Here is an 11,720-nt window from a genome sequence, read left to right on the forward strand (position 1 = left end):
ACTTCTGTGACTTTCTTGTAGAGATCAGGTTGTGAATGCGGGTCAGGCAGCTGAGCTGTGATGTATTTGGACACAAAATCTAACACAGTCTGATCGTCGTCTTCTTCAAAAACAGGAGCACCATCAACCCATATGAGACAGTGGATGTGTGGACTTCCTCGATGCTGAAACTCAACTCGGTAAAAAAAGTCAACGACTCTGCCCAGGGGCTCTGCAGGAGATAAGATCAAATCCCTGAATAATGCCTCAACACGCTTATCAAACATGCGCATTGCTGTCACAGGATTGCTTCGCAGTATGTCACACTTTGCTGACCAGTCAAGCCCTTCAAAATCGACATCTTCACCTTGCTGCCTTTTTATTGCCTCGATAACCTCAGGCCATCGCATTTCAGCTGCAGAAAACGTACAGAAGAATGTAGGAGTTCCCAACTGTCTGATCATGGCAAAAAGATCTCTTGTAGTTTTCTCCCAAAATGCAGGCGTCCCGCGCAACGTTTTCATAAACCTCACGGCATCTCTGTTTCGCACCAGTCTCTCCACCTCACGTTTGTCTTGCAACATTCCCGAGGTAATATTTCTTCCATCCCTCGTAAAAGGTTTTCCTTTCCTTAGCTGTATTGTCATGCTCGATGTTGCCAAATGAATTTCTGTCACAAACTGTGCAAAGAACAAGTAGTTTGTGTCTCTGGCGAAACGATCATCAACACCAAAAAGCCTTATTTTGAAATATTTACTGGGTGTTACTTTAAGAGGTCTCTGTTCATCCAGTGTGTTCTGACCAGTCGGAAACTGTACAGGGAAAGCCATGGCCTCCAGTTTAGGTGTTTTGAAAAAGCTGACAGGATTATTTCTTTCAGCAGGCGCAACAGAATAGATTCCTTCACTGAAACATAAAATCTCCTCTGCCACGTCACAAGGCTGAAGACATGACTCGAGAGTAAAACCTCCGTTTGGCATTTCACCTTCTTCATCGTCTCTCTGCTCATTTGGCTGTTCACCATCACATGACACCATGTCTATATCCTGTTCATTTTCAGGCTCATTTTCTGCCTCACACAGAGCATTACTCTCACACCTGTCAATTTCCATTAAATCAGTTTCATCATAATCATCTTCCTTCATTGTAGTATCCACATCATCATCATCATCCTCGTCATCATCAGGAAGTGTTGGATCACATAACTCAGCCTCATCTCTGATAGTTATGTCCTCATACTGTGGATGGATCTCTTTGAGTTTATGCAAAGCCTGAATGAGCTTTGACCAACTAACTGTCTGAAAAAGTTGGTGTCCTTTATAACACAACCGTCTCTTCAGTTTAACTCTCATCACCTGAGACTCACTTCTCAGTCTGGGTAAAGCTTCAATCGTTTCCTGCACCTCAGACGGGACACACACAACATTTCCTCGTATTAGGTTGTTGGCTACAGCGAGAGCTGGCATAGCTCCATCTTTAAGATGATCATGACAGGTGTAACAGATCCACTCACTTCTTCTCTCATCAGGCACCTTGCAGTGTTCACAGCCTTCATCGCAAACATGCACATACTTCCCTGTCAAGCAAGCTGCAACTATATGTGGATTTTTGACATAATTTGACCTTGTGCAGGGGCGGACTTGGTTTGGAAACGAGGCTTTATGGCAGACAGTGCAGACATAGGTGGGACCTTCTGTTATATGTGATCTGAAAAGAGATATGGCCTCTTTGATTAAAGAGTTGTCATTTTCTCTGTCACTCTCACATCTTTGTCGATTTATACATCTGTATTTCTTTTTTATTTTATTTGCACATCTCATTTTAAATGTACTTCTAAAGAGAAGGTTGTTCTTAAATCTGTCTTGCATTCTTTGTCTCATTAGTTGTCTGTGTCTATCTCTGAAAACTTGGTCATTTACATAACGCTGATTTATATAAGATCGCATATAAGATTGCTGCCTCACTCTGAAGTCAACAAAGTTTCTGTAAAACGTTGTCATTCTTTCTCTTTTTCTTATTCGAAACTCAAGGTTTTCTCTGTATGATCTGTTCATTCTTTCTCTTTGTTTCATTCGAAACTCAGGTTTTTCTCTGTATGATCTGTTCATTCTTTCTCTTTGTTTCTTTCGAAACTCAGGCTTTTCTCTGTATGAGCAGTTCATTCTTTCTCTTTGTTTCATTCGAAACTCGTAATCTTGTCGGTATCGGGTCGTTATATAACATTTTTTCTTTCCTTTATATGTTTCATTTGAAGCATAGTTTGTCCTTTCTTTCGTTTTTTGATTCTCCTTTCTTTGTGATAGCTTTTCAGAGAGCAATAGTCTCCTCTTAATTTTTCTCCTTTGCTGTTTATTAAGTTTTTTCAGTTTACACGAGACGTCATCACTGGCCACAGTATTTATAAACGGAGCACTTAACTTTGACTTACTCTCAGTTGCATTGTGTGATGTAACAGAATTCACACTAAATTGAGTTGTTGGTTGTGCTTCAGTTTGACTATAATCAGGCAATATGACATGAACCTCTGTATGTTTCCCAGAAGATACAGACGTGTTGTTTGTGGACACTCCCTGTAATATGTTACCAGTGACATCTGTTGCATCAGTGTTTACCTTTGAAATAGTTGAGTTTGAATCATTCAGCGCAGCTTCTTGTGATGCGACACAATTCAAGCTGATCTGGCTAGACATTTCTGGTTCAGTTTCCATATGAGTGAATACTTCATGTACAGATTTGTCACCGATATGAGCACTCAGGCTTGTCTCCTTTTGAAGAGCACTTGATACAGCAGCAGTGTGAGTTGTAGGCTGACTGTCTCTGTCTGAGATAGCAGTATTCAGGATGGCAGTGGTCACATTGTAAAACTCCACAGGCTTCAACTCATAGTTACAGGAGGGCTGTGTACCCAACATTCTGTGATACTTCAGAAGGCGATCAATCATATCACAAAGAATGGTAAATGTCAGCATGACAGCAGTACCAGGAGTGCGAGAACCAGGGTGGAGGGGCAAACCTTTGGCTGTTCTGGAGTGTGGATCAAAGAAACCGTATCTGCCGGACTTTGTTCTGAATACGGCAATGCATAATGCACTCATCATGAGCAATCCATACTGGACATCGGAAAGCAAGCAGCTGAGTCCTGCCTCTAGGTCCAGAAAACTGTCTACAGCTCCAGGTAACGGTTCTCCTAATGTGCCATATCTAGAAAGTTGTTCCATGTCCACATAATGTGTATGCGTGCGTGCAGGTACTTTGTGAGGGAGCTCGTCAGTAGTCAGATAGCTGTGATTAGGAAAGATTTTCCTGACCTCTTTATACATTGTATTACCTTTATCCAAAACAAGGTCAAGATCGGCTCTGGTGATGTTTTCATTCTCGTGAAGGAACGACAGAAATGTAAGTGAGTTGCACGTACACTGTTTATTTCTGTTTTTACCATATTTACAAGAGGCCTGGCTGCGGGATGCAAGGACGTGTCTAACAGAAGGCTGACCTGCTGGATTTACATAGTCTGCATGAGAAGGGCCTGCTACACACTGAGGGTGTCCACTCTTTACATTAGAATAAGATGCCTGTGGTGACATGACACTTTGACCTCTGTGGTTTACCTGGTTAGCTTCAGAAGAAACTGCCACACATCTTTTCTTGACCATGTCAGCATAAGATACCTGTGGTACACCTGGCTCATCACTTTGACCTCTGAGCTTTACCGGGGTCACAATAGAAGGCCTTGCTTCACCATCGCTGTGACATCCTCCCTCATCAGCAGAAACCTTTGGTGCATCGCTCTGACTTCCCTGTGTAGCACTTTCATCATCATGAGACGCTGCAGCCATCTTCACCTCTCCACAGCTCTGAGGACCAACACATTCTACCTGTTCACCTGCTGTACCCTGAACCTCCTTTGACCTCTGCTGGCGCAGACTTGCAGCTTGTGACTTCTTATTCTTTTTTGGCATTGTTGATGTGATCCAAAACCACAAATCTTGTTTTATTTTTATTGTAGACAATCAAGATAATAAACACAATGAATCAGAATATATTATTAACTTAGCAAGATAAGAAAGTAGATTAAAGCAGTATCTGCTCTTAGTAATGGCAATTTATATTTCAAAAGTATTCTATTTATATTTATTTTAAAGCAAAACACTAAGTGCTCAAATAAATGTTTTCCCACAAAATCTTTTAAGTCTGTGAAGATATTATAGATATTTAGTAAAGTAAAACTAAAGTTGACGTATCACACAAATTATATATGGATATACTGTATTTCAGTGGTACTTAAGTTTCTATATCTTCAGTATATTGAAAACCAATAGGACACAGGAATATGGTTTATTTAGTATTTTAAGGCACTATCAAGAAATCTGTACTGATGTTCAAATACTGTGCTTTTCTAAGAATAACTTTGATTATTTTAGGTTTTCTAAATGCCAGATTAATTTTTTTCAACCTTAATATATTCAGAGGTTTATTTTAATATATGTAAAGAACACAGTTTCTCCTTACAGTTGGTTTATTTATTTCACTTTATAAAGGTTTAACCAACAATAAAGCATGTACAAAAGGTGTTGATGCCACCAACGTGGGTAACTGTATAGACAAGGTACAAATATGTGAAATAGAGACAAATAACACAATATATGTAGTGTAATTACTTTTACACTTGTACAAACAAAAACTGATTATGTGTACTCTGGTGTGAATATATTTGCAGTCAAAACAAACCTTTTGGTACAGAGCTCCACAGCAACACGGTCCAGGAACAACTACAGCTCTTTTCTTGTATAAATATAGATTTGGACTTCAATTTATTGTTATGTACATTAACAAGAGACTTCAATGGTACACTTTATAACAGCAACGTATATATTTGGAAATGTACCAGATTTAATTTTGAATTAGTTTTTACAGTCAAATGTTTGTGATAAAAAGCTAAACAAAATGTGTTATTTATGTGTTTCCAGTCTTTTCAATTAATTTAAATTTAATGAACAAACTAAAAAATAATTTATTTAATTATGACTATTACTAAATAGAATATTGATACAATATGGACAATTCAAAAATAAGGTTTTTGCCAATTGAAAAGGCCAAATCAAATGTGTGTGAGAGAAAGACAAGAGAGGTAGAAAAAGTGTGAGCAGAGAAACTCACAGAACCATAAAACAGAATGATCAGGTACCAATTTCCTGTAGATCCACAAACAAGTACTTGTAACTTGTAACTTCACTTGTAACCATGAACCATATCACATTTACATGAAAAATATTTGAACCAAGACCATAGGGTAATTTGCACCAATAGCAAATTTAGATAGAGCGGGATAGAATTAGAGGGATAGAATGATAGAATTTCCAAAATTTAGATAGATATAGTAGATATGACAGGAGAGATAGAAAACCTCAAAATTAGATAGATGTATTAGATTGACAGGAGAGATAGAACGTCTTATATTAAGGGATGAGTGGGTAGAGTGATAGGAGAGAGGTGAATGATCTCAAATGGATAGATGGAGAGGGAGAGGAGCTGGAGGCCAGCGGACCCTGCAACACAAAATGGAGACATTGCATTAGACATACAAAAGAGAAAAAAACATTACATAAAAAGTGATTGCTTTAAATATGTGAATATTCTTTTAACATCAAGGAAGGACCAGATTATTGGTATGATTTAGCTAAGAGGGACTTTAGTAGTGTCATTGTTTCACTATGACTTTAGTAGGTGTCTCTAGGAAATCTCTGTATTCACTGACTTCTGTGTTCAATCACATCATGTTGCCTAATTTTTGTGTGTCTGTGAAGTATACTGTGGGGTGTCCAAGGATTCACTAACACAGATGGTGAAATACTAACTAAAAGTATGTAGAGTGCACAAGCAGATGTGTACAGTAACGTTAGACAGTAGTAGTATTTACTGCCAAACAAAGTGTCAAGGCGACACACAACATATCATAACAACCACAACGACATCATTCATGTGTGTTAACATACGTCGACTTGCCACGTGGTAACCAACACTGATGGTCCAGCAGCAACGTAGAGAGGAGGTAGACAAAAGCATTGGGGGAGAGAGGAGAGGATTTTCAGTTTCATTTTACAAGACAAGATATTCACAACAGTAATTTATTTTATTATCAAGATTTTTTAAATCACTGTAATATTAAATTCATACGTAGTACATATGTGCAGTGGTGGATAAACTATTTAGATCATTCACTTAAGTAAAATACGTATACCAAAGTGTGAAAATACTCCACTACAAGTACAACTACAAACCCTACAAACGTTGGGTAGCTTAATCTACAGCAATGCATCATGTTCTATAAGATCATCATCTGTATGGTGAGGGATACAGCAAGACATATCCTGTTTTACTTTAGAAAACCAAACTCACAGCTTATTTTAAAAGGTCCTATGGCATGAAAATGACAATGTATGAGGTTTTTTTTAACATTAATATGCGTTCCCCCAGCCTGCCTATGGTCCCCCAGTGGCTAGAAATGGTATATAAAAGCATCCAAAGAGCACCATGTCATGGGACCTTTAATGAGTAGCCTACTTTTCAGGCTGGACAACATATTAACTTATTCAATATCAAAGTGTCCTTTGTGAATCATATTTAAAAAGTGTGTGTGTGTGTGTGTGTGTGTGTGTGTGTGTGTGTGTGTGTGTGTGTGTGCGTGTGTGTGTGCGTGTGGGGATGGGCGATATAGACGAAAGGCAATATAGACGATATAAAACTGGCCTACGATAGAGATTTTAATTATATTGTATCGCGATAATTCATGTTGATGACGCAATCTACCCGTGAAGTTTAGAGCCACGAGCTGTAACCGGCTGCAACGCGTCATCGTCATCTTGAGTAAACGTGACTAAAAGCGAAACGAAAAGGAGCTGGTGAAAAAGACTGGTGCAACATCCGTTATTTGCTGTTAGCTGTACAGTCTGACCAGCAGGCAGCGGCGCCAGGCCGCCGGATGGTGTTGCTAACAAATGGCAATGTATATCTATTATCAGACCGGCCCACCGGGAAAAGTCCCGACTCTTCTGTGTGTGTGTTGTGTGTGTGTGTGTGCGCGCATTTCAGCGCGCACGCATTACATTAGGCTGCAGGTAAGAAACTTTGTTTGAAATATGTTTTTATTTAAAGTATCTGTGCATCTTTGCCTAATAATGGAAGTATTTTAAGTACAGTGTATGTTCCTAAACTAAACAGACACCAGTTTTTCCTGTTCTCTGCATCTTGGGTGGCATTTAAGAACCAAGGACTTAAACTTACTAAGTGTAGTGCCTTTTAGAATGGTTTAGTGTAAAATTAGTGTACTTGAATTTTATTTATCTGCAACATTATGTTGTATAATTACAGTTTTGAACAATAAATGTTCTCAAAACTACATACTATGTTTCTTTCTCTTTAAAAAAAAAAAAAAAATACATTTAGCAGTTTTGTTTTCCTTAGGGTCTATGTAACCTGGTCTAAAATGGTTCTATTATAATGTATATATATTCCGATATATATCGTTATCGCAAGAGGCTGCAATGTATATCGCAATATGGATTTTAGGCCATATCGCCCATCCCTAGTGTGCGTGAGTGTGTGCATGCGTGTGTGTTTGTGTGTGTTGTGGGGATGTGTGTGTCTCTCTATGTCTGTGTGTGTGTGTGTGTATGTGTGTGTGTGTGTGTGGGGGGGTCTTTCTGTGTCTGTCTGTGTGTTTGTGTGTGTGCGCATCTGTATGTGTGTGTGCGTCTGTATGCACGTGTGTGTGTGTGTATGTGTCTGTGTGTGTTTCCTATTCTATGTTTCTGGATTAATGATTACTGCTGCTGCATTAATGTTGCATTTGACTGATAATTGTGCTAATCTTAACTCCTCTATATACTGCTGGGTAGCTTAATCTACAGCAATGAATCATGTTCTATAAGATCATCATCTGTATGGTGAGGCATAGAGCAAGATATATCCAGTTTTACTTAGAAAACCAACCTCACAGCTTATTGTTTTAACTTTTCAGGCTGGACAACATATTAACTTATTCATTATCAAAGTCTCCTTCGTGATTCATATTTAAAAGTGTTAGAATGTATATTGTGGTAATACTTCTTTTTAAGGACGCAATTTATTTCCTTTAATATGATACAAAACTCTTAGGACTTAATCAATATGCCACAGTTCTGTACAGTGTGCAGTCTGCTTTTAATAGCCACAGTACACAGAATTAATCATCACCTGGTGTAAATCATATGTAAATTGCTTTTTTCTAAACAAAACGTAAACGTGTACAGATGCTAAATAATTATCTTCAGTCGAGTTATGTGATCTATTGTCAATTTCAGTCATAGTATTACTATACTTACCAATCAAAAGCGCACAGCAGTATCGATGTTCTGTTGAGAAATAAAGTGACAAACTGAGTTAGTGGGTTCAAGGTTACAGTGTACAAACAGAGACAAAAAACCTCAGTAAATGGTAAAATGCTGCTATAACAGCAAGTCTGTATGTGAGGCAGAGCAGCTATTTCATTTTTTATTTATGAATACACACAATGCCACAACGTCAGTTACAAGCTAAACAGTTTAAAGGTTAGGTTCATTGACAAAAAGCAGATTTAAGAGGACTGCTAACATTATCTAAGTGCTAATCTTGTGCTAGCTCTAAAACGTTAGCCAGAGAATTATATTAACAGTATTGTAACTTACTATAAACACTATTAACATTTAGCATCAACTGTCCTTACCACCTTACCATACATCCCTTTGTAGCTACGTGTAATTTTTTTTAATCAATAGTAGCATCTTTTCTTTTATTGTCCATATTATTCATGTGGACTGTCTTTTTATCATCCTGTTTATCATGTATGTATGTTGTGTGTGATTTCTTTAGGCTACAGGGACCTTGAATTGAACCAACCTATCTATCTACCTACCTACCTACCTACCTATCACTAAGTGGGGTCTAGCTAACAGTGTGATAGAGCAACATTAGCATCATTGTTGTCTTGGTATTTTCCAGCAAGAACACAGTTTGTTTGCTTTTCCATTGACAATAGCCAAACCACTAACAAGTAGTTTTATGTCAGTTAACAAAGCTAATATTAGCTAAAGATAGCTATAAATAATTGTATCAAAGCTGCTATCATTAGCTAATATCAGTGCCAATGCTAACGATGCCTTAGCTAATATTAGCTAAAGATACCAAGCTGCTCTCATTAGCTAATATTAGCTAGCGTTAGCATCGCGTTAGCGTTAGCATCGCGTTAGCGTTAGCATCGGCGCTAATATTAGCTAGCTAATGATAGCTAAGTATAATTTACCAAGCTGTAACGTTACAGTCAAACATTTCGCTCTTAATTCATGTTTGTATTCTATATGAAGTGGAAACCAATGCCAGCCTTTTTTTAAAACACAACACCTGTATTTCTACCGTTCAAAAAGGTTTTTAGACAGCAGACTGGATACTGCTACTTACCTCAGAAGCTTCTAGAACAGAATGGGGACGTTGTGCTGGGGAGCTGCGCAGTTAGATTTCAGTGAGGCGTTCAGGGGAAGTCAGAGATTCTGGTGCCAAACACAATAAATTAGCTAAGTCAAATTAGTTGTGTGTGTGTGTGTGTGTGTGTGTGTGTGTGTGTGTGTGTGTGTGTGTGTGTGTGTGTTTGTGTGTGTGTCTGTGTGTCCTGTCTTTGTGTGTGTGTGTGTGTGTGTGTGTGTGTGTATATGTCTGTGTGTGTTTGCATGTGTGTGTGTTTGCATGTGTGTGTATGTGTGCGTGTGTGCTGAATGGCTAAAATGTTAAAGCTAAACTGGATTAATAGTTAAAGTAGTGACAATAGTTGGTAAAGTATGAGTGATAAGTGAAATTCATTAAAAAGTTGAATAACACCATTATTATGACAAGGATGTTGAAAAAAACATAGTTCGATTCGCATCAAAATTGCCTAAATATGGATTGTTAGTTTATTATGTGATCTGAAGTTTACTGAAACAATGTAAGTCTGAGGTCTTTAAATTACCTTTTAAATTATGTGTGCATGTGTGTTTCTCTATTTGTCTGTCTGTGCACGTGTGTGTGTTTTGTCTGTGTTTGTGTCTGTTTGTGTGTGTGTGTGTGAATGTGTGTGTGTGTCAGTGTGTGTGTGTCTGTGTGTGTGTGTGTGTGTGTTTGTGTGAGTGTCTGTGTGTGTGTTTGTGTGCATGTGTGTGTGTTTTGTCTGTGTTTGTGTCTGTGTCTGTGTGTCTGAATGTTTGTGCATGTGTCACTATGTGTGTGTGTGTGTGTGTGTGTGTGTGTGTCTGTGTTTGTGTGTCTGTCTGTGTGTGTGTGTGTGTACGTGTGTGTCTCTTTGTGTGTGTGTGTGTGTGTGTGTGTGTGCATGTTTGTGTTACGATAAAATCATCACTCATTAGAAATGCAGAAAAATCCTGAAATGATCACTAAACTTAGGCTACGTTTACACGTGGCCGGCTATTTTCATAAACGGACATTTCAACCTCTCGGTTTTCAGAAAATTGTTCGTTTATATGTACCCGTGTATATATGCCGTCAATGCAGTTAAGAGCATGCCAGACCTGTAGGTGGCAGTGTAACGAGAAGCTCAAGCCCACGTTAGCCAATCAGGAACCCGGCGACAGCAGCAACAACAGCAACCAATCCCCTCTCTCTCGGCTGCCTAAACCTCCGTTTGTCTCAGTTTACATGCACACGCGGCAAACGGTTTTCCAAAACTCCACTTTGGCGGGAGTTTTATAAATCGTTTCCGCTGATAAAACGGGTTTCGTGTAAATGAGAGGCCAAAACCCAGAGGGAAAATCCTCAGGCCTTCCCCCCGTGGTAACCGGGCCTTAAACAGCTTTTTCACAAAAACTGTAGGATTTGAAGCATGCTCACATTGACTTCAATGTTAAAAAAAGTGATAAAAAGCTTAATATTTTAAAAAGTATAATAGCAGAAAATGTACAAGAGATGTGGAATAATTCAAATTTTTGAAAAGCTTATGCTAAAGCCAAACTGGATTGCTGGTTAAAATGTGTAAGAAAAAGGTGAAGTTGTCAGACAGACGGACGGAAAGAGGAAAGAGAGAGGACAGAGAAAGAGGACAGAGAACAGAGAAAGAGAACAGAAAGAGGAAAGAAGACAGAGGACAGAAAGAGGAAAGAGAACAGAGAGCGAGAGGACAGAAAGAGGAAAGAAGAAAGAGGACAGAAAGAGGAAAGAAGAAAGAGGACAGAAAGAGGAAAGAAAGAGGACAGAAAGAGGAAAGAGAGTGAGAGGACAGAAAGAGGAAAGAAGAAAGAGGAAAGAGAACAGAGGACAGAAAGAGGAAAGAGGACAGAAAGAGGAAAGAGGACAGGACAGAAAGAGAGTGAGAGGACAGAAAGAGGAAAGAGAACATAGAGCGAGAGGACAGAAAGAGGAAGGAAAGAGGAAAGAGGACAGAGGACAGAAGAAGAGGACAGAAAGAGGAAAGAGAACAGAGAGCGAGAGGACAGAAAGAGGAAAGACAGAGGAAAGAGAGCGAGAGGACAGAAAGAAGAAAGAGGACAGAAAGAGGAAAGAGGACAGAAAGAGGAAAGAGAACAGAGGACGGAAAGAGGAAAGAGGAAAGAAAGAAGAAAGAGGACAGAAGAAGAAATAAAAAAAAAGGAGAAAACCGACACAAGGAAAAACCACAGAGGAAAAAGGACAGAAAGAGGAAGAAAGAGGAAAGAAAGAGGAAAGAGGACAGAAGAGGAGAGAGG

At 38.8% G+C, this 11,720-nt stretch overlaps 1 long non-coding RNA gene across 1 annotated transcript; it reads right to left on the reverse strand.

Annotated features, from left to right (window-relative positions):
• Positions 1–4,477: 4,477 nt before the first annotated feature.
• Positions 4,478–9,572, reverse strand: LOC120575587. Its single transcript, XR_005642014.1, has 4 exons — positions 9,451–9,572; positions 8,340–8,369; positions 5,973–5,998; positions 4,478–5,525 (listed from the first exon to the last, which is right to left on the reverse strand). It is a non-coding gene; the product is annotated as an uncharacterized LOC120575587 (long non-coding RNA).
• Between the last annotated feature and the right edge of the window lie 2,148 nt (positions 9,573–11,720).

Source organism: Perca fluviatilis, chromosome 16 (genome assembly GCF_010015445.1).
Source record: "Perca fluviatilis chromosome 16, GENO_Pfluv_1.0, whole genome shotgun sequence".
Lineage (NCBI taxonomy): Eukaryota > Metazoa > Chordata > Actinopteri > Perciformes > Percidae > Perca > Perca fluviatilis.